Source organism: Equus asinus, unplaced genomic scaffold, assembly GCF_041296235.1.
Source record: "Equus asinus isolate D_3611 breed Donkey unplaced genomic scaffold, EquAss-T2T_v2 contig_378, whole genome shotgun sequence".
In the NCBI taxonomy this organism is placed as follows: Eukaryota; Metazoa; Chordata; class Mammalia; order Perissodactyla; family Equidae; genus Equus; species Equus asinus.
The window spans coordinates 370,632-396,737 of NW_027225047.1; the positions used below are offsets into that span (position 1 = coordinate 370,632).

Here is a 26,106-nt window from a genome sequence, read left to right on the forward strand (position 1 = left end):
TTCGGATCGTGGGTGCAGACGTAGCACCCCTCATCCAGCCATGCTGAGGCAGTGTCCCACACAGCAGAACTAGAAAGATCTTCAACTAGGATATACAACTACGTACTGGGGCTTTGAGGAGGAAAAAAACAAGAAAAAAGAGGAAGATTGGCAACAGATGGTAGCTCAGGGCCAATCTTTCTCACCAAAAAAAGGATACCTTAAAACCATATTTAAAAAAAAAAGAGGGGTCGGCCCCATGGCCGAGAGGTTAAGTTGGCAAGCCCCACTTTGGTGGCCCAGGGTTTCACCAGTTCAGATCCTGGGCGCAGACATGGCACCACTCATCAAGCCACACTGAGCGGCGTCCCACATGCCACAATTAGAAGGACCTACAACTAAAAATACACAACTATGTACCAGGAGGCTTTGGGGAGAAAAAGGAAAAATAAAATCTTAAAGAAAAAAAGGGGAGAGTAGAAACGGGTGGGCTTCCCTTCTGAAAAGAAAAAAAAAAGTTACTGGGTGAACAATTCACAATGGTATGTGTCTTTATTCCACACAGTCACTAGGGGCCCAGGCTGAAAAGCTCCACCATCTTCAACATGGAGGGCTTCCAAGAGCACTGTGGTCACCACCATTCCAGCTGTCAGAAAGAGGAAAAGAGCAGAGATCAAGGACCTTTTCCTCTTCTGCGTCAGAGTAATCTCACAGGATTATGTTAGACCTCCAATGAGAAAAGTGATTGAGAAATCAGTTGTAAACAGAAAAGCATTACATAAATGTTGGTTGTTATTACTGTTAAGTAATGCAACTAAGGTTTAAGCCAACACAGCTACACTTCCAAATGTCACATCATTTTATAAGGAAGAATCCTCGTTTGCAATTCAATTTATTCCCATAGAGCTGCTATTACTTAAAACATTTGGGAGGAGTGACGTCAGCAATATGGCTGAGTGAGCTAGTCCCTTCCTCGCTCTCCCTTTTGAGTTATAACTAAATGGACACTTACTGACCAACAGAGGAAACCCACACAGCACAACAGGATGCCTGAGAGACACACGCAGCTATAAATCTGAGGGTGGGTGGACTGGCCCCCCAGGAAGTGATGGAGACAGGTGAGCACACCCTGTTCTCCCCGCTAACCCTGTGCATGCAACACGAACACTCCAACCTGGTGCAAGCACCTGGAAAGTGGGAACACGCAGCAGGGCAACCATAAGAGGAGGCGGCGGTAACCCTTAGCCTGCACTCGTGGTTGATCTCCCAGTGGAGAGAGGGAGCCCACCACACCCCTGTGCGGTAAAGGAGCAGCCATAGCCCAGGTCCCAGCAGGGAAGCCCTGACCACCAAGCTCAGCAGCCCCACGGACTGCAGATCGTAAACAGGGACCTCAGCAGATTTCCAAGCTGGGGCAAATACTTCGCAGGTGTGCATGAATGCTCACAGTGCAGCTGTGCTCCCAAAGAGGTAACCAGTCCAGGCAACTGTGGGAATAGGTGTGGCAGCTTTGAACCCACATGCACTTACTTTCCTGGCGGGGAGGGGGAGCCCACCATGCCCCAGGGCTGTCAAGGAGCAGCCATAGCTCAGGTCTCTGCCTGGAAGCCCTGCCCACCAAGCTCAGTAGCACCACGGACTGTGGATCATAAGGGACCTCAGCAGATTTTTGTGCTGGGACAAACACTTCCAGGCACACATGAGTGCTCCCAAAGAGGGAACATGTCCCAGGCAGCTGTGGGAATAGGTGAGGTAGCTTTGAGCCCACTGGTGATCACTTTCCGGTGGAGAGGGGGAGCTCAGAGTGCCCCTGAGGCACCAAAGAGTGGCCCTAGCCTAGTGAGGAAGCCCCGCCTGACAAGGACAGTCCACACAAGTGCCTGAATGCATCCCAGGCTGGGGCAAGCACCCATAATACCCCCACAGCTTCCAGCAGATGGGGTACGGCCAGAAACACTACTCCTGCTCCCCGCTAGCGGTAACAGGGGGAATCTGCATCCTAAGAATACCACAAATGCCACAACAAAAGATTAGTTCATCAAACACCATGAGAAACTGCAGCAACAATTCAGACCAGGAGGAAAATGACAATTCTCCAGAAACCAACATGGAAGATACAGAAATATACAAGCTAAATGACCGAGAATTCAAAATAGCCATCATAAGGAAACTCAACGATTTACAAGAAAACACAGAAAGACAGTTCAAGGAGCCCAGCAACAAAATGGATCTCTTCACCAAAGAGATTAAAACTATAAAAAAAATCAAGCAGAAATTCTGGATATGAAAAACACAAATAATAATCTAGAATCATTAAGAAATAGAATTGATCTTATGGAGGAAAGAATTAGTCTTCTTGAGGATAAAAATGTAAAAATTCTACAGGTGGAGGAGGAGACAGAACTAAGATTTTTTCAAAATGAAGGAATTCTTCAAGAAATATCTGACTCAATTAGGAAAAGCAACATAAGGATTATAGGTATCCCAGAGGGAGAAGGGAGGGAGAAAGAAGCAGAGAGCTTATTCAAAGAAATAATTGCTGAGAACTTCCCAAACATGGGGATGGTTTCAGATTTACAGATAAATGAAGTTAATCGTATGCGCAACTTTATCAATGTGAAAAGACCCTCTCCAAGGCATATAATAGTAAAAACGGCAAAAGTTTGGGATAAACAAAGAATATTAGGAGCAGCAAGGTACAAGAAGATAACCTACAGAGGAAGCCCCGTCAGGCTTTCAGCAGATTTCTCAGTAGAAACCTCACAGGCTAGGAGAGAATGGAATAATATATTCAAAATACTGAAAGACAAAAACTTTCAGCCAAGAATACTCTATCCAGCAAAACTTTTCCTCAGATACAATAGAGAAGTGAAAGCTTTCCCGGATGAACAAAAGCTGAGGGAGTTCACTGCCACAAGACCTCCCCTACAAGAAATAATTAAAGATGCCCTCACACTGGCAACAAAAAGGCGAAGGTCTACAAAGCTCTGAGCAAGAAGGTAAATAGACAGACATGATCAGAAACCTGCAGCTCTCTACCAGAATAGGAAGGTAAAGACTCAATTACAACTTAAAAGAGAAAGGGAAAGAAAGCATCAGAAGCAATGATAAACACTTCAACTTAGCCACAAACTCAGGAAATTAAAAACAGAGCATTGTGTAACAGCAATTACCCAGAAGGGGAGAGGAAATGGAAGGAACTTGCTTAGGTTAATGGCGATAAGAGGCTATGAGAAAATGGACTGTCTCATCTCCAATATCTTTGATACAATCCTCACGGTAACCACTAAACAAAAAAATCAGAGCAAAACCACAATTCACAAAGAGAGAGAACTGAGAAATCCCTCTTGGAAAACCAACAAAATGAAATGGCAGTCAGAAATGCAAAGGAAGAGAAACAGTGGAAACATAGAACAACTAGAAAACGAGATAAAATGGCAGCATTAAGCCCTCATATAACAATAATCTCTCTAAATGTAAATAGACTGAACTCTCCAATCAAAAGACATAGAGTAGCTGGATGGATTAAAAAACAAGACCCAACAATATGCTGCCTCCAGGAAACGCACCTCAGCTACAAAGACAAACATAGGCTTAGAGTGAAGGGATGGAAGACAATACTTCAAGCTAATGGCCAACAAAAGAAAGCAGGGGTTGCCATACTTTTTATCAGACAAGGCAGACTTCAAGTTAAAAAAGACAATGAGAGACAAGGAGGGGCAGTATTTAACGATAAAAGGGAAATTCCATCGAGAGGACATAACACTTATTAATATATATGCACCTAGCACAGGGTCACCAAAGTACATAAAGCGATTATTAACAGACCTACAGGGAGAAATTAAGAGCAACACAATCACAGTAGGGGACCGCAGCACCACACTTACTTCAAGGGACAGATCATCCAGACAGAAATTCAACAAGGAAATTGCAGATTTAAATGAAACACTTGACCAGATGGAGTTAATGGACATATATAGAGCATTCCATCCAAAAACAGCAGAATATACGTTCTTCTCAAGTGCCCATGGAACATTCTCAAAGATAGACCATATGTTGGATAACAAGGCCAGCCTCAATAAATTCAAGAAGATTGAAATCATCCCAACCATCTTTTCTGACCACAATGCTAGGAAGCTAGAAATCAACCACAAGAACAAAACTGGGAAAGTCGGAAATATGTGGACATGCTATTGAACAACCATTGGATCATTGAAGAAATCAAAGAGGAAATTAAAAAATAACTGGAGACAAATGAAAATGAAAATACAACATACCAATTCTTATGGGATGCAGCAAAAGCAGTCATGAGAGGGAAATTCATAGCAACACAGGCCCACTTCAACAAGCAAGAAAAATCTCAAATAAGTAATCTTAACATACAGCTAACAGAGCTAGAAAAAGAAGAACAGATAAAGCCCAAAGTCGGCAGAAGGAGGGAAATAATAAACATCAAAGCAGAAATAAATGAAATATAGACTAAAAAAGCAGTAAAAAGGATTGATGAATCTAACAGCTGGTTCTTTGAGCAGATAAACAAAATTGACAGAACCTTAGCCAGACTCAACAAGAAAAAAAGAGAGAAGGCTCAAATAAATAAAATTAGAAATGAAAGAGAAATTACAACAGATACGGCAGAAATACAAAGGATTATAAGAGACTATTGTGAAAAACTGTATGCCCACAAATTTGATAACCTAGAAGAAATGGATGGATTCCTATACTCATATAACCTCCCAAAACTGAATCAATAAGAAACAGAATCTGAACAGACCAATCACAAGTACAGAGCTTGAAAGAGTAATCATAAACTTCCCAAAAAACAAAAGTCCAAGACCAGATGGCTTCTCTGGAGAATTGTACCAAACATTCAAAGAAGATTTAGTACCTATTCTCCTCAAACTATTCTGAAAAATTGAAGAAGAGGGAACATTTCCTAACACATTCTGTGAGGCCAACATTACCCTGATACCAAAACCAGACAAAGACAACACGAAGAAGGAAAACTACATGCCAATATCACTGATGAACTTAGATGCAAAAATCCTCAACAAAATATTGGCAAACTGAATACAGCAATACATTAAAAGAATCATACACCATGATCAAGTGGGATTCATTCCAGGGATGCAGGGATGCTTCAACATCCATGAATCAATCAGTGTGATACACCACATTAACAAAATGAGGAATAAAAATCACATGATCATCTCAATAGATGCAGAGAAAGCATTTCACAAGAGCCAACATCCATTTATGATAAAAACTCTCAATAAAATGGGTATTAAAGGAAATTACCTCAACATAATAAAGGCCATATATGACAAACCCACAGCCAACATCATACTCAATGGGGAAAAACTGAAAGACATTCCTCTGAGAACAGGAACGAGACAATGGTGCCCACTCTCACCACTCTTATTCCACATATTACTGGAGGTTTTGGCCAGAGCAGTTAGGCAAGAAAAAGAAAAGGAATCCAAATTGGAAAGGAAGAAGTGAAACTTTCACTATTTGTAGATGATGTGATTCTATATATAGAAAACCCTAAAGAATCCACCAGAAAACTCCTAGAAATAATCAACAACTACAGCAAAGTTGCAGGGTACAAAATCAATTTTAAAAAATCAGTTGCATTCCTATACGCTAACAATGAACTAGCAGGAAAAGAAATCAAGAATACAATCCCATTTACAGCTGCAAGAAAAAGAATAAAATACCTAGAAATAAACTTAACCAAGTAGGTGAAAGATGTGTACACTGAAAACTATAAGTCATTACTGAAAGAAATTGAGGAAGATGTAAAGAAATGGAAAGATTTTCCATGCACATGGGTTGGAAGAAGAAACATAGTCAAAATGTCCATACTACCTAAAGCAATCTACAGATTCAGTGCAATCCCAATCAGAATCCCAATGACATTCTTCACAAAAATAGAACAAAGAATTCAAAAATTTATATGAAACAACAAAAGACCCCAAATAGCCAAAGCAATCCTGAGAAAAAAGAACAAAGCTGGAGGTATCACAACCCTGACTTTAAAACATACTACAAAGCTACAGTAATCAAAACAGCGTGGTAGTGGCACCAAAACAAACAGATCAATGGATCAAAATTGAAAGCCCAGAAATAAAACCACACATCTATGGACAGTTAATCTTTGACAAAGGAGCAAAGAATGGAGAAAGGAAAGTCTCTTCAATAAATGGCGTTGGGAAAACTGGACAGCTACATGCAAGAGAATGAAAGTAGACCATTATCTTTCACCACACACAAAAATTAACTCCAAATGGATTAAAGATTTGAATGTAAGAACTGAAACCGTAAAACCCCTACAAGAAAAAACAGGCAGTACACTCTTTGACTTTGGTCTTAGCCACATCTTTTTGAATACCGTGTCTACTCGGGTAAGGGGAACAAAAGAAAAAGGTAACAAATGGGACTACATCAGACTAAAAAGCTTCTACAAAGCAAAGGAAACCATCAACAAAATGAAAAGACAACCCACCAACTAGGAGAAAATATTTGCAAATCATTTATCAAACAAGGGGTTGATATCCAAAGTACATAAAGAACTCACACACCTCAACAAAAAAAAAAAACAACCCGATCAAAAAGTGGGCAGAGGATATGAACAGACATTTTCAAAGGTAGATATACAGATGGCCAACAGGCACGTGAAAAGACGCTCAACATCACTAATTGTTAGGGAAATACAAATCAAAACTACAATGAGATATCTCCTTACACCAGTCAGAATGGCTGTAATTGCCAAGACCAAAAACAACAAATGTTGGACAGGATGTAGAGAAAAGGGAACCCTCATCCACTGCTGGCGGGAATGCAAACTGGTGCAGCCACTATGCAAGACAGTATGGAGATTCCTCAAAAAACTAAAAATAGAACTACCATGTGACCCAGCTATGCCACTACTGGGTATCTACCCAAACAACTTGAAATCAACAATCCAAAGTAACATATGCACCCTTGTGTTCATTGCAGCGCTATGCACAATAGCCAAACATGGAAACAATCCAAGTACGCAACGACCAATGACTGGATAAAGAAGATGTGGTACATATATACAATGGAATACTACTAAGCCATAAAAAGACAAAATCTTCCCATTTGCAACAACATGGATGGACCTGCAGGGTATTATTTGCTAAGCGAAATAAGCCAGACTAAGAAAGACAAACACCATATGATTTCACTTATATGCAGAACATAAACAAACACATGGACAAAGAAAATAGTTCAGTGGTTACCAGGGGAAGGGGGCTGGAGGGTGGGCACGAGATGAAGGGAAGCACTTATGTGGTGACAGACAAGAAATAATGTACAACTGAAATTTCACAATGATGCAAACTATTACGAATCTCAATTTTAAAAAAACAAAATATTTGGAAGATTTTTCCTTGAGAATTTATCTCAGCACAATTTTGGATATTGTTAGAGTTGGGGTATATTTGTCTTTTAGGAATGGATTTGGTCTTTGGAGGCAGCCAAACATTAAGCTGATATCAATTTGATTAATAAATGGATGTTCAGATTCAGTAATGCTGTTTTTTGTTCAAAAAAGAAGTGTGTGAATGTACCTGTGTGTGTATGTACGCTCTGAAGCTCACGAAATGAAAATGAAAGACATTTTACCATTCTCAACTGGAACAATGGTATGTTATACTTTAGACTCTGGATATGTTTTTACTGAAATTAGTTAATTTTCTAAACTAGCATGAGAAAAAAATCTCAAACTTTATTTAAAACACATGGAGAAAACCAGGTTCCAAAATGTACACTAGTTCATAAGGCAACAGATAATTTAATACCTTTTCTGTCCTTTTTATTATTTTTTTAAACTTTTACCCTTCAAATTATGGCACATTTCTAGTTAAAACATTTACAGGAAAACTGATACAGATTGACATAGGAAAGGTGTAAATGAACGATGTGGTCTGGAGACTCACTGTTTTGAGTTCTGTAATCGTTGTCCATCAGCTGCCTGAGAAGTGGACTCACGTGTGTGAGCACCTCTTCTCTTGTTTTCTGTACTTCTGTTCCTGAGGCTCACAAGAGGGCTTTCTCCTATACTCCTTCCTGTGCCCATTCAGAATACATAAGTATTTGTCTTAAGAAGTCAATCTTACATGTGAAAAAATGATTTTCCAAAATCATAAATGAGAAGTAAATTATTAACTAAATTAAAGATGATTTAGAGAAACCTTATACACATATATTTACTGTGTATTTAGAACTGAATTTTGAGTATGGGAGAGGAAAGGAAAATTAGAGATTTTTTTTAAAAGTGGTCTTGAAGTAGAAAACTACCTTGCTGAATTTAGTATAAAATCAGGTTCATGCTGTGATACAGTAAAATTTAGTAGCTGGTAATTCCTACTTTCCCATTATACCTTCAATACTGTATAGAAATTTCAGCCCCTATAGCCAACTGGAAAATACTGAAGGCCTTAAGTTATTTATTTCATTGTAACATCATCATAAGCCTAGAAAATCAGGAAGAATTCTGTGAGGATGTAAAAACTGGGGCATTAGATTCAGTCTCTAGCAGTATGGTAGACAAGATTCAGTGAACAATTCTCTCACTTATGCCAAGATGAAAACAGTATTTTAAGTCTTTTTAAATGTACCTTTTTTCTGTGAAGAAAACAGGAAGTCATTGGACACCAAAACCAAACTGAGCAGAGGAGATAAATATGCACTCAAGCTGGCCTTCACCCTGGAGGCTTCTGCAAAACACCTGTGAGCTTGAGAGTCATTCTGAGGCCCTGAGAGCATAGGGGGCTGCGCTGGAGCTGGTCCAGGTGGGCAGAAGTCTCAGGAGCATTCATCCTCCCTCACCCACACAAAGCTGGAGCCCAGCGTGGCAGCTGCAGATGGGGCCTGCACCCACACCTATCTCAACTATGGTGCTGGCTGGGGGAGAGGAGCGTCCCACTAAAAATGTGTAACTCCATGCTGATCTGTGCTCCAAATTCACATAAAAAACACAAGCTGAAAATATATCTAAAAGTGATCCCAGATTGGAAGCTTCTAAGCACATGGTAGAAGCAAATGCAGATCCGATCCAGGAAAACTCACATTCAACCTAAGGCTCCAACAATCCCCAAAGGTAAAGTTCCAAGGAAGAGGTCACTGTCACAACAAATTTTAAAAGATCACAACATGCACAAGGAAACAGAGATTTCAAAAATTTGCATTATCAGAAAATAGAAAATATTTTTGGTATCTGTAAAGAAATTAAAGAGGAGATAGCAAATATAAGTACAAAACAAGGAACTATTTTTAAAAAATAAACAAACATTTTGCTAACGACCAAGTCGAATTTCTAGAAATGAAAGATATAGTACAGTAATTGAAATGTAAAACTCAGTGGATAGATGAAGCAGTGGGTTAAGTGACAAGAGAATTGGTGAACTAGTAAGAGATCTGAAGAGATTATCTAGAATGCAGTTCACACAAAGATGGAAAATGTGAAAATGAGGGATAGCAACATGGAGAAGAGTATGACTGTCTGATCTTAGTTCCAGAAAAAGAGAATAGAGAATGGAGAAGAGGAAATATTTGAAGAAATGAAGACTGAGAATTTTCCAGAATTAGTGAAAAACTTAAATCCCAAGCAAACCGAAAGGAAGTCATACCTAAATACATCAAACTGAAATTGCAGAAAACCAAAGAAAAGGAAAAAATCTTAAAAACAGCCAAAGAAAAAGAATTCCCTAAAAAAGCAGAAATTAGACGTAAAAGCAGCAATGAAAGCCAGAAAGCCAAAGAGTAATATTTTCAAGGACCTGAGAGAAAGTAACTCTCAACCTAGAATTGTATATGCAGAAAAACTCTGTCTTAAGAATGAAAATGAAGATAATTTCAGACAAAACTAAGACTTTACTACCAACAGAGCCTTATGAGAAACATAACATGCTTTGCTACAGAGAGTTTCTGTACCATCAATTAGCTCTTATGCGATGGTAAAGAGGGAATTGTGTGAGTGCCAGATGGAATTTGCATTTTTGTACATAATTTTTCCTGTCACCTTAGTATTTTTCATCATCAAGCAATAGCAAGTGAATACAAAGTGAATTGAAAACAAAAATCAGATAGATGTTTTCTTACAATTAAAGATAAAGCCTTATCAACTTGAGGACCTTTTAAAAAGCTGAAATCTCTGTGAAAGTGCGTTCTTTTTGGGCAGTTAGTTGCTGGTTTAGGGGCTTCAAAGACTTTTTAAACTTCCCACAATGTTAAGCTATCTAATGAAACCACACGTGGATGAAGAAGCTGACAGTACAGGTGAAGAAGCTGCCAACACTTTTCCCTCAGTTAAAAACAAACAAACCTTTGTTTGATGAATAAGCTACAATCTGCATAAGATTTTGATGGAGCTGCTCTCTATTTAAAGCAAATGCCCTCAAGATTCTACATCTCGGGAAAAAGGAAGTGTGGTTCCAGGGTTTAAGTCTGCAAAGAAGAGACTGACTTTAGATGCGATGTCAGTAGAGATTTAACTGTGCTGATACTGTATTAGAATTGTTACTGTTTTTTAGTGCTTTGGTCACAAGTTTTGAGTTTTGAGTTTTGGGTCGTCTGCTCCAACTCTGTTTTTCCCATAAGTCTTTTTGTTTTCAGTGTCTGATTTTGTAGAACACAAGGTTTTTGAAACAGGGAAACATATTTTGCATTCTAACAGAAATGCCTCTACTAAAGCAAATACTTCAGGTAACCAGATGATTGTCCCAGAGGAAAGGTTTGAGGTGCCACAATGAATGATGGCCCCCCCAAAAAGGTAAGTATCTGAGTAATTCTAAACAAACGTCAACATAGAAGAGAAACAATGCTAATGTTTAATTCAAGGCAGAGCTAAAATAGGGGAGTGTGGTTGTTCAAGTATTCTCATGCTCCTGTGAAGAGGTTAAAGATAGTGATTGTTTCTCTTTTTATTAACTACTGATATATTTATAGTAAAATTAAAAAGAATAATAAGGGAATGGTAAAAAGAAAAAAAGTTCAAGGTAGTAGTTGTAGCAGTGTGGAAGGCGATGGGGGATGGGATTAAGAGGAACACAGAGGTGCCTTCAAGGCACTGGTAGTATCCTATTTCTTCAGATGGTTGGTAATTACCCAGTTGTTCATATCACTGGTGTTCTTCAAAACTTACACATGGTTGTAAATATTTGTATGTGTATTCAGTATTTATTTTTAAAAACTTTTAGATTATATCAAAACCGACATATGACAACTTATTGATAGAAGTTTTCCTGGTTTATTTCAGTTACCATCCTTGTTCTTCTGTGGGCTGTAGTGTGGTCAATTACTGGCAGTGAATGTCTTCCTGGAGGAAACCTATTTGGAATTATAATCCTGTTCTATTGTGCCATCTTTGGAGGGAAACTTTTGGGGCTCATTAAGTTACCTACGTTGCCTCCACTACCTCCTCTTCTTGGTAAGTACCAAACACTTCCTGTGTCCTTCAGAGTAAATCATATTTTTAAAATAGTAGTTTGGGAAATAAAGGAATAAACTATTTCTGTATTTGCTGTGCTGGCCCTTAAAGCTGATTGTTAAATTGTGATGAGTTTTATGAGCCAGTTGGTAAACAGCAATTTGAAAATTAAATTATATATACTTACAATTAAATAACTTGCATTAAACACAAGAGCAATACTCAAAACCAATCACTTCTTAATTATTTTACTACATTTTCCTCTTATCTCTCCTCTTGAGATTATGGAAATACTATATCACGGTGTGTCACTGCCCATCTGTTCCCAGCTCCACGTTCAATGACGTCAGGTTGGTAGGTTAACATCAGCCCTGGTAGAAGTATCTGTAATACAGAAATCAGCAAATGCTGCAGCCCAGGGCTTAATATGTTGTCAGTCACTCACATCATTGACAAACGAGTGAAGTTCCAACATGTATTACAAAACTATTCTTCCAGAGGCCATGAGAACTGTGCAGATACGACACGTAAAAATTAGTCTTAAAACTAGGTATTATATCTTTAATGTTTCTTTTAAAAATTCCATATTACAAAATTTCAGTGTACTACTTTCAGTATACCACAAAAGACATTTTGTGTCCCTTTCTCACAGATTTATAAATCATTAAGTTTTATTTAAAAACCATGTACCTTTTACACATGCATATTTGCACACATCTCCTTTTTTTATTTCAAAAGATTGGCCCTCGGCTAACATCTGTTGCCAATCTTCTTTTTTTTTTATTTCTTCTTCTCCTCAAGGCCCCCCAGTACATAGTTGTATATTCCAGTTGTCGGTTCTTCCAGTTCCTCTATGTGGGACACCACCTCAGCATGGCCTGATGAGCGGTGCTAGGTCAGTGCACAGGATGCAAACCAGTGAGACCCTGGGCTGCCAAAGCAGAGTGCATGAACTTAACCACTCAGCCACAGGGCCAGACCCCCCCCCACACACACATTTCCTAAGTAAAAATTTTTTTCTATTAGTGAGGACCTCAGGATTGGTTAACATAGACCAAAATTATTTTCTTGTGAATTTGTGGTGAGCAATTGAAACTAAATGTAAAAAGAAGTAGAATTATTTACATCTTACTCTACACTGTTTCTCAATATATTTTTCAATTTAGGTAAAATTCAAGTTATTTCACTTAATTCATATTGTTTATCATGGGTGCTTTTTGTTAAAGTTTTTAATTGAATTATTATGACAATGGGTTGTTTCTAGGCCAGCCCGGTGGTGTAGTGGTTGAGTTCCGTGCACTCTGCTTCAGTGGCCCAGGTTCGTGGGTTCCGGTCCTGGCTGTGGACTACACCCTTGTCAGCTATGCTGTGGTGGCGTCCCACATACAAAATAGGGGAAGCTTGGCACAGATGTTAGCTCAGGGCAAATCTTCCTCACCAAAAAACAAAAGGGGGGCTGTTTCTTAATATGCCTGTGTGCTATGATAAAGGGTTGGCAAACCATCTCTTCTTGTAAATAAGATCTTATTGGAGCACACTCATGCTCATTCATTTACATATTGTCTGTGGCTGCTTTTATACTACAGTGGCAGGGCTGAGAACTTATAACAGACACCATGTGGCCCACAAAGCCTGCAGTGTTTCTTGTATGGCCCTTTACAGAAAATGTTTACTAACCCCTGCATCTAAGTCAGAGCTTCTCACACTTTATTATCCAGAGAATGACCTTGGATCTTGTTAAAATGCAGACTCTAATTCAGTAGGTCTGGGGTGAGGCCTGAGATTCTGCCTTTCTAATAAGCTCAAAGACCACACTTTCCACAGAAAAATCATAAGTTTTCAAACCTGGCTGCACGTAGGAATCATCTGGGAAATTTTTTAAAAAGCTGATGCCTGGGACCCACCCCAGAGATTCTGAACTAATTGAATGGAGTAGCCCTGGGTATCAGAATTTTTAAAAGCTCCCCAGGTGATTCTAATATGCAACCTAAGTTGAGGACTACTGTTCTAGACGCCATGAAAAGGCCCTTTACACCTCATCCTTCTCTTTTCCACTCCATGCCTGTTATTGCAACAAGCAAAATACACATGTTGCAAAATGATAAATCCTTGGGCTTTGTGATTACATGAAATCTCCTGAGGTCACTGAAATCATTCTTAAAAGTCACGTACGTAATGTGTCTTACCATCCCTTTCTATAGTGGTACGTTTGTGACAGAAGTTTACTGGCTCTTAGCGTATTAGGGCCAGTATCTAAAACTGAAACATTATCTGAATCCATAAAGAAGACTTGTTAAGGCAGACATGTGTGGTGATTGCCTATTCCATATTTTTAAAAATTCATTGAAATAATTGCCAGAGATGGAGGATGAAGGAGCATTTTTTATTCCAAAAATGAATGTGAAAACAACTTTCCTAGGACACTGTTTCCTTTGCTGATGGTCTGGGTTGCTGGAAATTTTTTTCAATAATGATTTGCTTCAAAATAACTTGAGAGTAGATGAAATAAGATTGGCCATGTATTGATAATTTTTGCATGTTTTAAAAAATTTCCGTAATAGAAATTAAGGAGGAAAGAAGAATACTCCTTATCAAAGAAGGTATTCTTTTCTCCACACCCAAGGGAAAGGCCCCCCCAGGGGCTCAGAGGCCAGAGGGGGCGCCTTCCTAATCACAGTCAGGTGGCCACATCAACGGAGGCCATCGGCAAACAGAACTGTCTCAGGGAAATTGTTTGTACATTCATCTCAGAAATGAAAAATGCTCCTTCATCCCCTCCAAAACTCCAAAAGAAACTCCTACATATTTGTGAGTTCTTATTAGACTATTATTCCTTTTGATTTCAGGTAGTTGTATGCTATAATCAATTTAGGGCTGGTTTAGATTCACATTTTAAGTTTCAGTAAAGAACTGTTGACAAATTAATGAAATGTAAGGTTAGTGCAGCATTTTTGGCTGGTAATTCATTAATATCTATAAAAATGATATACACTGTACCCTGGAGCCTAACATTTCCACTGCTAAGAATTATCCTATGGATATACTTGCACAAACCTACAAATATGTAAGCTCTATGTGGACAAGGCCCATGTTGGTGTAGCTCGCCTCTGCATTACCAGGGTAGAGTAAGGGTCTGGCATGCAGTTAATAAATACTGTGCTCATTTCAGCACTGTTTGTAATGAAAAGTCTGGAAAGTTCCTTCAAGTCCCTTACTTAGTCCAAAAATTATGGTACTTCCACACAACGAGAAACTATTCCAACTATTAAAAAAAACAAGGCAAATATATATGTGCATCATTGGGAATATGTCCACGATATATTGTTAAGTGGAAAAGAAACAGATTATACAATGGTATTTAAACATGCTCTCATTTGTGTCCAGTGCAAAAGAGCACACGTACACACACACAGAGAAGCATGCTTTAATAGGTAGAGAAACTTTCTGGAAGGGCACAGAAAACTCTGGACAGTGGAAACCTTTGGGGAATGAAGCTGGAAAGTTGCACTTGGGGTAGGACATGTACTGGTCACTTTACATTGTCTGTCATGGTTTAATTTTATCATGAGCAAATATATTATTATTCTTTTAAAAACAGCTATTGTAGGCTGGTTCTTACTTTCAAAAATTCTAGAAAGATCATGACTGCAGAATTCATAACTTCTTCTAGATTAAATGGCAGCAATGAGAAATGCCTGGAAGAGATGCTTCCTTGCCTAATGGTGTCTGGAACAAGTCACAAAAAGCTATACTTGTAATTCATCTCTATTCTCATAGCTTACATATAAAACAACCCAAAGTTAGTAAATTTATTTAGTCCTTTGAAGTGTGGTCCATATAAGGACGTGGTAAGAAAAGAGTCCTGCTGGAGAAGAACGGAGTGTGGACGGCTTGCAGTCTCTGAGGAGAAATCCTTCCCCTATCTGGGCATGTGGTATCAGGGAGGGCAGGATTCTCTGACAAACTACCCGGCTTCCTCAGGCACACTCAACTACTTGCAGTTCCCAGAATGTGTCACACTTTCCCTTCATACCTTGGAAGAAACTGTTATTTCTCCCAGAAACTTCTCAACTTCTCCAGCCCCTTCTTCATTCCCCTTCCCCTTCTTTGGCCCCTGCTGACTCACCCTTCCTTGTCTCAGCTTGTATAAGGCCTCCTCATGCTTCCATAAAATTGAGGTTGCCCCCATAGACTGAAAGCTTGTTGAGGGATAGTACTGAGCCTTTGTTCATTGCAATATCTCTAATACCTACTATAGTGTCGAAAGTACCGAAGGCATTTGATAAATGTTGAATGGCTGAAGGAAAGAAGAGCCACCAGCTGACATGACAGAACAATGTCTATTTCATGATAACTCACTTCTAAGCCTTTGCAAAGCAGGTTATATGTTTTTTATTAAATTATCTGGTTTGAAAATAGGTAAAATAGAGCCCATATAGGTATTGATATTTCAAGTAATCTGGCATGGTAAATAATTTTAGAATCTTTCTGCTGTTTGCATACAAAGAGATGACTGAATTGGGCCTTGTATTAAAACATTTTATATTCAGAATTTGATCATACTTTCTACCCAAATACTACATCCTGTTTCTCTCTTTCAGGTTCAATTATTAATGAATTATTAATTATTCTAATCTTTCATTTTTATCTGCATATTAAAGCCTTTTCTTAGCTCCTGTAATTTTTTTTTTCATCAAAAGTTTGACATAATTTCATCTAAGGACTAAGCATAAAAGAAGTGGTTCCTGGGATTATAATCCTGGGATAGTCTCTTCTACATCTAAAGTACTGAAAATATTTTCTGTATTTGAAAACTAAAGATTTGTTTGATTTCTCCATCCCAGGCATGCTGCTTGCTGGGTTTCTCATCAGAAATATCCCTGTCATCAATGATAACGTACAGATCAAGCAGAAGTGGTCTTCCGCTTTGAGAAGCATAGCACTATCTGTCATATTGGTTCGTGCTGGCCTTGGGCTTGATCCACAGGTATTGAAGTATAAATTTCTAATTATTGACTTGGAATTTTGTTCTTCCAATATTGCAAGTATTTAGAATGACTGAGCTTTAGGAAATGGATGTGGACACTTTGCACAGCATTCAGAACGACAGAATGAAATTTATTTCATACAGGACTGTCCCCAAAAGATGTTCCCATACTCTCTCTTGGAGAAAGGTGGAGTTACTGTCTATCTAGGGACAGCACCAAGAATAAAGGCTCCCCTTTTCTCTGACAGAGATACAGGCCGTAGTTATAAATAAGGGTTGTGAGAGAGAAGACATCATATTTTTGGTGTGGAAAGCCCTATACGAGTGTTTAGGACTAACTATGCTGGCTCAGAAAACTGCCTAGCATACAGAATGAGTCTCAAAGTGTGCTTTTTTCGTGTTTGCTTTTGAAAGCAGGAATGAATGTTCTTGAGGATTGCCTTTACATCCGGTTCATTCTGGGGCCACAAATTATACATATGGCCAACACCGAGACGGTTAGATCAGCTAGTGTGGAGGTTATGAGCACAGACTCTGAAAGCAGCCTGGCCGAGCTCAAACCAAGCTCCACCACTCACTAATTTCATGATCTTGGAGAACAGCTTTAACTTGTGCCTTTTTGGATGAGAAAATCTAAACAATGATGATAATATTATCCCCTGTGTCATAGGTTGCTATGAGGACTAATAAGCCAACTCTAAAACACTTAGAACACTGAAATGTTTGTTAAATAAAACTCATTACCTGGAAAATTCATGATGGATGATCCAGACAGTCTGAACACTGAAGAAAAAGCATTTAATGTCATTCTCTCTGTGTGTCTTTAGAGGGTTATTTCGTATGTCTATTTTTATATTTCAGGCCCTGAGGAAGCTGAAGGGTGTCTGTGTAAGATTAGCCATGGGTCCCTGTCTTGTGGAGGCATGCTCATCTGCTCTTCTTGCCCACTTCCTAATGGGTTTGCCGTGGCAATGGGGATTTATACTGGGGTAATGATTTTTCTTTGTCGTATGAAAATACACACGGACATTTAGGACTTTCTCTGACGCTATACAAGTGAATGCATAATATTTTCGTAAGGACATCAGAAAATACAATACAGATATTCCAGCATAATATTATGACTATTAATATACCAGCATATAAACATTATAACTTCAAAATATAGTGTATGTCTTTGTAGGTGCTAACTTTGACAGTTTTATAATAATTTAAACTATTGAGGAAGTAATAGACTTTTATTATGCCTGATTCCATGCCAGTGAGAGATGCCAGATCTCTCCTCAAAGTCCATACAAAGGATAACGAATGCTCAACGGTGATCCACACCTAGCACAGGCCTCCTCCTCCTTTCACCAGGCTCTTATGATTATCTGTTCTGCTGTATTTTCCTCCTGCTGTTAGTTCTTTCTTCTTCTTCTTCTTCTTCTTCTTTTTTTTTTTGGTGAGGAAGATTGGCCCTGAGCTAACATCTGTTCCCAAGCTTCCTCTTTTCTTTTTTTTTCTCCCCAAAGGCCCAGTATATAGTTGTATATCCTAGTTGTAAATCCTTCTAGTTCTTCTATGTGGGATGCCACCACAGCATGGCTTGATGAGCAGTATATAGGTCCACACCAGGATCTGAACCAGCAAACTCTGGGCCGCCGAAGCAGAGCACATGAACTTAACCACTATGCCACTGGGACAGCCCCTGGTTCCTACTTCTAAGATTTAAGAGCCATAAGAAGTAAATAAATATGAAAGTACTTGGTAAGAATTTGGTGTTGGGGCCAGCCCCACGGCTCATGTTGAGGTGGCATTGGCGTCCCATATAGCACAGCCTGAGGCACTCACAACTACAGTCTACAACTATGTACTGGGGGGCTTTGGGGAGAAAAAAGAAAAGATTGGCAACAGATGTTAGCACAGGTGCCAATCTTTAAAAAAAATAATAATAATTTGGTGCTGATAAGTAGGCAAGAAGTAAGAACTACTTACTTCTCACGGTTAACACTCTCGAGCTATACTGCCTAGATTCAAATCTCGGCTCTGACTTTCCAGTATGTGATCTTCGGCAAATTACCTAATCTCTTTGTGCCTCCATTTCCTCATTTGCAAAACAAAGATAATGATTGTAGCTACCTCATAGGGTGGTTGTGAGGATTAAATTAGTTAATATATGTGAAGTGCTTAAAATGGTGTTAGGTACATAGTGAGCTTCATAAATGCTTTCTGCTATCCTACTGCTGCCGTTATCAGTGTCACTGTTACTGTCACTATGGCCTTCCTCTTCTAATCTGTTGTCTGATTTTTACATGCCAGGTCCTGATAGAAGGCCTCGCATCACTGGATTCCAATCCAAAAAGTCCATGGCCGTGTTTTTCAAACCTCATGCCGTGGATGTTTTGTTTAGATAGAAGGCAGATTCCTGGGGCCTCACCCCATTAGGTCTCCCAGACCAGCCGTAAATACAGATTTCAGACAGGCTGCGTAGTCCCAACGCAAGTTGTCCATGGCCACGCTCAGAAGAAGTGTTCTGTAGAACTTGTAGCTGTGCGTGTGTTTCTGTTTGGGACCTCACTGCCTTTGAAAGACTGTAATTGTCTAAAGTGTAACCTCTGAAAGAGTGGAGGTTATTATAATTTCACTAATAATAGTAATAATGAAGAAGATGCTATCATAAATATTTAAAGTGCTGCCTGCTTAGTTTTGTCTTAGGTGCTGTGTCTCCAGCTGTGGTGGTGCCTTCAATGCTCCTTTTGCAGGAAGGGGGCTATGGTGTTGAAAAAGGTGTCCCGACCTTACTCATGGCTGCTGGCAGCTTTGATGACATTCTGGCCACCACTGGCTTCAACACGTGCTTGGGCATGGCCTTTTCCACAGGTAAACTGATCAGTTCATGTGTGCTGTTCTCTTATGCTCTAGCGACATAGATATGATGTTGTGAGTGTGGCATATTTCCTTGATAATTGATTAAGGCAAATTAAAATAGAAAAAGCAACTCCAAGAGTTAGTTCTATACCTAAGGAGAAACCAGTGGCTTCTTGTCTTTACTCCCTTCACCCTCTAAATATAAAATGCTCAAGTACTGTGGTAGGTGCGTGAGGGGGCTTCAAAAGAGCAAAGTCGAAAGAAGGAGAACAGCTTCTGCATGCAGCCACCCGGGAGGGTCAGCCTTCGAGACTGCGCACAGAGGGTGAGCAGGTGTTTCAGTGAGCACAAAGGACAAAGTAGTCCAAGTGGGAGGGACAGTTTCTGTTCTCTCGTCTTTAACATTTTAGGGGAAATAATTATTTTAATGTGTATCTTATTAATACTTAATAACTGTCTGATACAGACATATTTTGTTTTAAGTAGTAATAAAACAGGAACTTAAGGCATTTTTTCCCTACTGTTATTCAACACCTTTATTATCCTTTGGGACAGCACACATTTAAGTTCACTTTTTAATCTGTTTCCAAGACTGGAAGATAAGATTTGCAATTTCATATTATTGACAAAATGTAATTGTGGGCTAAGTTTAGCTTCAGATTATTTAGTGGGAACACACCTTAGAAAGTCTTGTGTTCTCAGTCTCTCTGCCCCATGGTTATCCTCCCATTTTATGACTATATTTGACGTATGCCAATTACCTAGTACTTCACCTCTTCCCACACCCTGAAGTTGCCTTACGTCTAGTCCCCACCGTGTATCACTGGTGAATTAATCTTCTCAAAGCATTGTTTTGATAGTCTTACTTTCTTGTTCAAGCACCAGCAAGGATTCTCTATTACCAATTAGGTCGAATCTACACCCTTGTCTCTATTTTAACTCTACTGTACCTGTCCAATCGTACATTCTCCCTGCTTCCTGGTATACACCTTTAAAACAATAGTTCTCAGCCTCAGCTGCACACTATAATTACCTGGGAACTTTTTAAAAATACTCATATGTGGGCCCTACCTTAGGCCACTTAAATCATAATCTTTGGGAATGGAAACCACAGCTTTAGAGCAACAGAGTTTGCATTAAAATCACACAGGAGCAGGGTAGGGAGGGCCGTGGGGAGTGGCTGCTGGGGTTTTCATAATCTGAGGGGTGGGGGTGGGGGTGGGGCTAGCCTGAAGAACCTTCCTACTTGACAATACTCTGTACCCTCTGCCCTGCCCTACTAAATGCAGTCCTTAGACCATCTGGATAGGAGCTACCTGGAGCCTCTTTAAAATGTGGATCCCAGGCCCGGCCAGACTTACTGCATCAGAATTTTCAGAGGTGGGGCCCAAGAAGTCTTTTTTTCTTTTAAACAATCTTACTATACGGGAGACTGAAAGTGGTTAGTTACTTTCTACACATTTATAGTAAATTATTTACTGTAATATCTTGCAACGTATACTATTATCACAGATAAATGTTTTTGACAGTCACACTATTACCTAATAGAGAGCTGTCCTAGCTAAATAAAACTACTACAGAGGTAATCATTTTTTTAAATACAAGAGATAATTGAAACTGTAGGGGAGGAAAAACCGTTTCCCACACCAGGTTCGTTGACTGGGGCCCTGTAATCAGACTGACAAGAGACAGACTAACAAGAGAAAAACAGTTTATTAACGTGTGCATTGTGCTTACACAAGACCTCAAAGATGAGTAAGTCAAAGGAGCGGTCAGAATTTGGGCTTGTTCAGCATTTTAGCAAAGAACAATAATTATGTGGAGAAGCACAAGATAAAGGAGCTTTGAGCTTCTAGAGGCAGCAAATTGTGGGAAAAGAAACATATGGGGACCTAACGGTAGATAAGGGCTTGTTTTAGCAAAGTTTGTGATGTGAATTCCTCTGGTGCTGTCTTGGGGCTGATAAGGGCCCATAAGTGTCCCAAGTTGTCTCAGTGATTAACTTCTGTCCTTCCTGGTAAAAAGGAGAGGGGACACCTTTATGAATGTATGTCCTGCTTTTGGGCAAATAGTGAGAGGGCAGAGAGCTTTTCTTATATCTGCTTCTTCTCAATTGCCTTCAACTCAGAATAATCCTTATGCCCCAGTGGCATATTTGGGGTGACATATTGTGTACTCTAAACCACAATGACAAAAACCCACAATAACTAGTTAGTACATTTTTTCTTAGAATAGTGTGTGAAGAAGGGCTTTATGTGTTGAACAACTTTTTTTTTTTTTTGAGGAAGATTAGCCCTGAGCTAACATCTGCTGCCAATCCCCTTTTTTGCTGAGGAAGGCTGGCCCTGAGCTAACATCCTTGCCCATCTTCCTCTACTTTATATGTGGGACGCCTACCACAGCATGGCTTGCCAAGTGGTGCCATGTCTGCACCCGGGATCCAAACTGCCAAACCCTAGCCGCCAAAGCGTAATGTGTGAACTTAACCATTGCACCACTGGGCCGGCCCCTTTGAGCAACTTTAATATAATTTTCTGCACAATGTGTTCACAAAGTTTTTTTAATTAAAGTTTCCTAAGTTCTGTATGATATGGGGGAAAATATTGGTTCTACTTACCTCTCTATTATTTCAAAGAAGCTGAGTAAGAAATAAAGATTCTTCTAAGAGCAATTTCAAAAATAATTTGTTTTCAGTTTGCTTTTAGAATAAACATTCAAGAAGGAATGAGTCCTTTACACTCATCATAGTAAGAAAAGATTCTTGATTTTAATTCTCAAATTAAGTTCCTGTATTCTATACATATCAAACCTACTAAAATCAGTGTACATTTGTTATTTTAAAATCAGGCTCGTAGGGCCAGCCCTGTGGGGTAATGGTTTAAGTTCGTGTGCTCTGCCTTAGTGGCCCAGGATTCGTGGGTTCAGATCCCAGGCACGGACATAGCGCTGCTCTTCAAGCCATGCTGTGGCGGTGTCCCACATAAAATAGAGGAAGACTGGCACAGATGTTAGCTCGGCGACAATCTTCCTCAAGTAAAAAGAGGAAGATTGGCAACGGATGTTAGGTCAGGGTCAACCTTCCTCACACACAAAAAAATCAGGCTATTAAATGGCTGTTTGAAAACTAGATCAGTCTACTCACCCAGCCTATGCATATCATACCAATTAGCTCTGAATCATGAATTTTATCTTTCATATTTTCTTAGGCCCTTTAGGTAAAGTTTTTTGAAGTAAATGTACAAAAAAGTGCACAAATCATAGTTTATGCCTATTTTGAAGTTTATCTCTAATAATGCATACCTTTCTTATAAGATAGGCCCATTTTATTAGACACTTTAAGTCACATATATTTAAGACTGTGGAGAGCAGGAAATATCTGTAAACTTTTCCTTCTGTGTAATCAGATGCTTTGTGTGATGATTGAAGTAAAGTCTTTGTATTTATGGATTTAGAGTTCTGACTGAAGATTTTTTTTTATGTGTGTCTAAGGTTCCACGGTTTTTAATGTCCTCAGAGGCATTTTGGAGGTAGTAATTGGTGTGGCAGCTGGGGCTCTTCTTGGATTTTTTATTCAGTACTTCCCAAGCAGTGACCAGGTAAAGGAAACCATCTGTGGGAAAGTCGTGCTCTAAAATGTCACGGGAAAACATTCTGGAACACTCCCTCAGAGCCATGTGAAGGACGTGATTTAGCAAATGACCCCCATTTTAAAACTGCTTGCTGCTCTGTCAGTGCTGTCTGTGAGGCTTAGGAAGACAGCTAAACCTTGAAGATGTTAATGCAGTCCTGGGATTTTCTTCTCCTATTTATATTCTGTACACTTCAGCTTGCACTGTAAAACAAATAACATGAATTCCAAACTAATAGGATATGCAAGTCTTATTTTTATTTTCATTTTTTTGAGGAAAGATTAGCCCTGAGCTAACATCTGCTGCCAATCCTCCTCTTTTTGCTGAGGAACACTGGCCCTGAGCTAACATCCGTACCCATCTTCCTCTACTTTATATGTGGGACGCCTGCCACAGCATGGCTGGACAAGCAGTGCATAGGTTGCACCTGGGATCCGAACTGGCCAACCATGGGCCGCCGAAGTGGAACGTGCGAGCTTAACCACTGCTCCACCCAGCCAGCCCCGCAAGTCTTATTTTTTTAATTAATTTATTTTTTATTTTTATTATTATTCATAATACTCAACTAAATCAAGATATAAAATGGTTCTTTGGGCCCACGGTTTTAGTGTCAAAATACCTTAGATTCTAATACTATCAAATAGATAGACCTTAACATTTCATTAAAATATAGTCTCTTTCTCACCGAGTAGATTGAAGTTCTTTACTGTACATAGTGATTCTTAATGAGAAACAAAGGCTTGTTTGTTTTCCTTTACCCTCTTTAGTCTCTTCTGATAGGTAAACATATAAAAACCTTTTCTTTTCTAAAAGAATTGGTGTTATTTTGAGATTTCAGAGCATTTTGAATGGAATTCAAATCTTAACTGAAGTAAAACTTTAATTAAGAAAATTAATGTTTGCATTATCAGAATGTATGTTGATTTGAATTTTTATTGTGCTGCAAAAAAACTCCAAGTAAAATAGTCTGTAAAAGATTTTATGAATGCATAAAAGAAAATTCAAGGATTTTCTAATTATGCAACAAAGTACAAAGAAAAATGATGGCTTACATTTTGTTGCTTACTGTGTATAAAATGACAGGTGAGTTGAGTAAAGTCCCGCTGTGCTCATCAGGGCAGCGACTATCTACATGCAGCTCCAGCAGACACAGGACATTTCCAGAGACAGTACAGACATAGAAATTTCCAGCATCACTGATCGTTCTGTTGGGAAGCGCTGATCTAGTGCAATCCACACAATAACCCATGAAGAGAATACCTTTAATATGACCATTTCACTGCTGAGGCTCAGGGAGAGATGACTTAAACAAGGTCACGTAGCTAGAACGCCGTAGAGCTGGGTATGAACTCAGTTCATCCACTGCCAGGGCCTGTGCGCTTCCAGTCGAACCCTTCTAAGGACCTGCTGCCTTCTAAAGCAATCAAGAAGTTTAAAGGCTGAACAGGGACAAGTAACGAAAGAGAGGAGCACATTGCTTAGATTTTAAAAATCAACACCACAGACTCCTCTCAGTCTACAGCCACCTAGAGTTTCTTGGTATTCAAAGATTTAGAAAGAAGAACTGGAGAGCATCACATTAAAGAGTAAATAGAGAACCTAAAAATAATAGAGATATCATATCTTTAAGCTTCACAAAAACCCCATGATGTAACTGCTTTCAAGGAGGAGGAAACAAAGCTTGGAGAGGCTAAGTAATATGGCAACTGCATAGCCAATGGTGGGAAAGAGCTTGCATTTTAACCCTAATTTGTCCACTTCCAAAGCCCACACACTCTTTTCTGCTGCTCCGTTCAGCCCTGCGGACTTCTGCGTCAATGACTTCAGAGGAGGCTCACTGAGGTTCCTGAACGGGGAAGCTGCATTTGTACACATGCTAACTCTACTTTTGTTAAGGAAAAGAAAGTAAATGTTATGTCATGCATTTATGTGCACAGATACAGACATTTTTATTTTCTACTAAGTCCTGAATATGGAAAAATCAATAATTAAAAATCAGTTCTATGAAATAATTGAGCTAATCCACGTTTTTTCTCCTCAAGGACAAACTTGTATGGAAGCGGGCGTGCCTTGTTTTGGGGCTGTCTGTGCTGTCGGTGTTCAGCAGTGTGTATCTTGGTTTCCCTGGGTCAGGAGGACTGTGTACGTTGCTCATGGCTTTCCTTGCAGGCATGGGATGGAGCAGTGAAAAGGTGAATTTCATTTTAAGTTCTTCTTCTCATGACTACTTTCTGATTAGATTAGTTTTTTTCCAGATACTTTCATAATATCAAGTTAATGAAATTAATCATAAGAGCTATTTTCTGTACATATACAAATGTATGCCCAAATGCACACATACACTTCCTTTTTTCCTGTTACATACCAATCTATAACTTGATGTTTTTACTTAAAATGTATCATGGTCATATTTCCATGATGCCTCCCTTATTCTTTGTAAGGGTTGCAGAGTATTGCATTGTATAGCTGTACTGTACTTTATTTAACCAGTTTCCTGCCTAAATTTAATTTAACAGACATTTAAATTGTTTCTAATTTTCTGCCAAGACAAAAAGTGCATCAATAAAATATCCTTGCATATACCACTAAGACACTATCAAGTCTAAGAAGCACCATTATTTTACATGCCACCAAGAGAGAAAAAGAATGCTGCCAATTAAACTATGACATCACTTCCTAATTTCAGAAATGAAAAAGTGTGTTTCTTAAAATCAACAAAATATAGCATATCTTTGAGTGTATCTATAGGATTAATTTCTAGAAATAGGATTTCTCTATGAAAGAGTATGCACATTGATACTTTTGATAGTATCAATTTGCCCTTTTTTAACGTATGCTTTTTAAAAATTTTTTGGTGAGGAAGATTGGCCCTGAGCTAACAGCTATTGCCAATCTTCCTCTTTTTTTCCTCCCCAAAGCCCCAGTACGTAGTTGTATATCCTAGTTGTAGGTCATTCTAGTTCTTCTATGTGGGACGCCGCCACAACATGGCCTGACAAGCGGTGTGTAGTAGGTCTGTGCCCAGGATCCAAACTGGTGAACCCAGGCCGCCAAAGCAGAGTGCACGAACTTAACCACTCAGCCATGCAGCCAGCCCCTTGAGTTGCCCTCTTAAACAGCAGTACCAATTTATATTCCCACCAACAGTTTGTGAAAGGATCTGTTTTTCTGATCTGTGTACTTTCAATCTTTAGATATTTTGC

General features: G+C 39.2%; 1 pseudogene; it reads left to right on the top strand.

Annotated features, from left to right (window-relative positions):
• The window catches only part of LOC139043817 (sodium/hydrogen exchanger 9B2-like), a 38,981-nt pseudogene extending 13,736 nt beyond the window's left edge, over nucleotides 1-25,245 (top strand).
• Nucleotides 25,246-26,106: the final 861 nt, after the last annotated feature.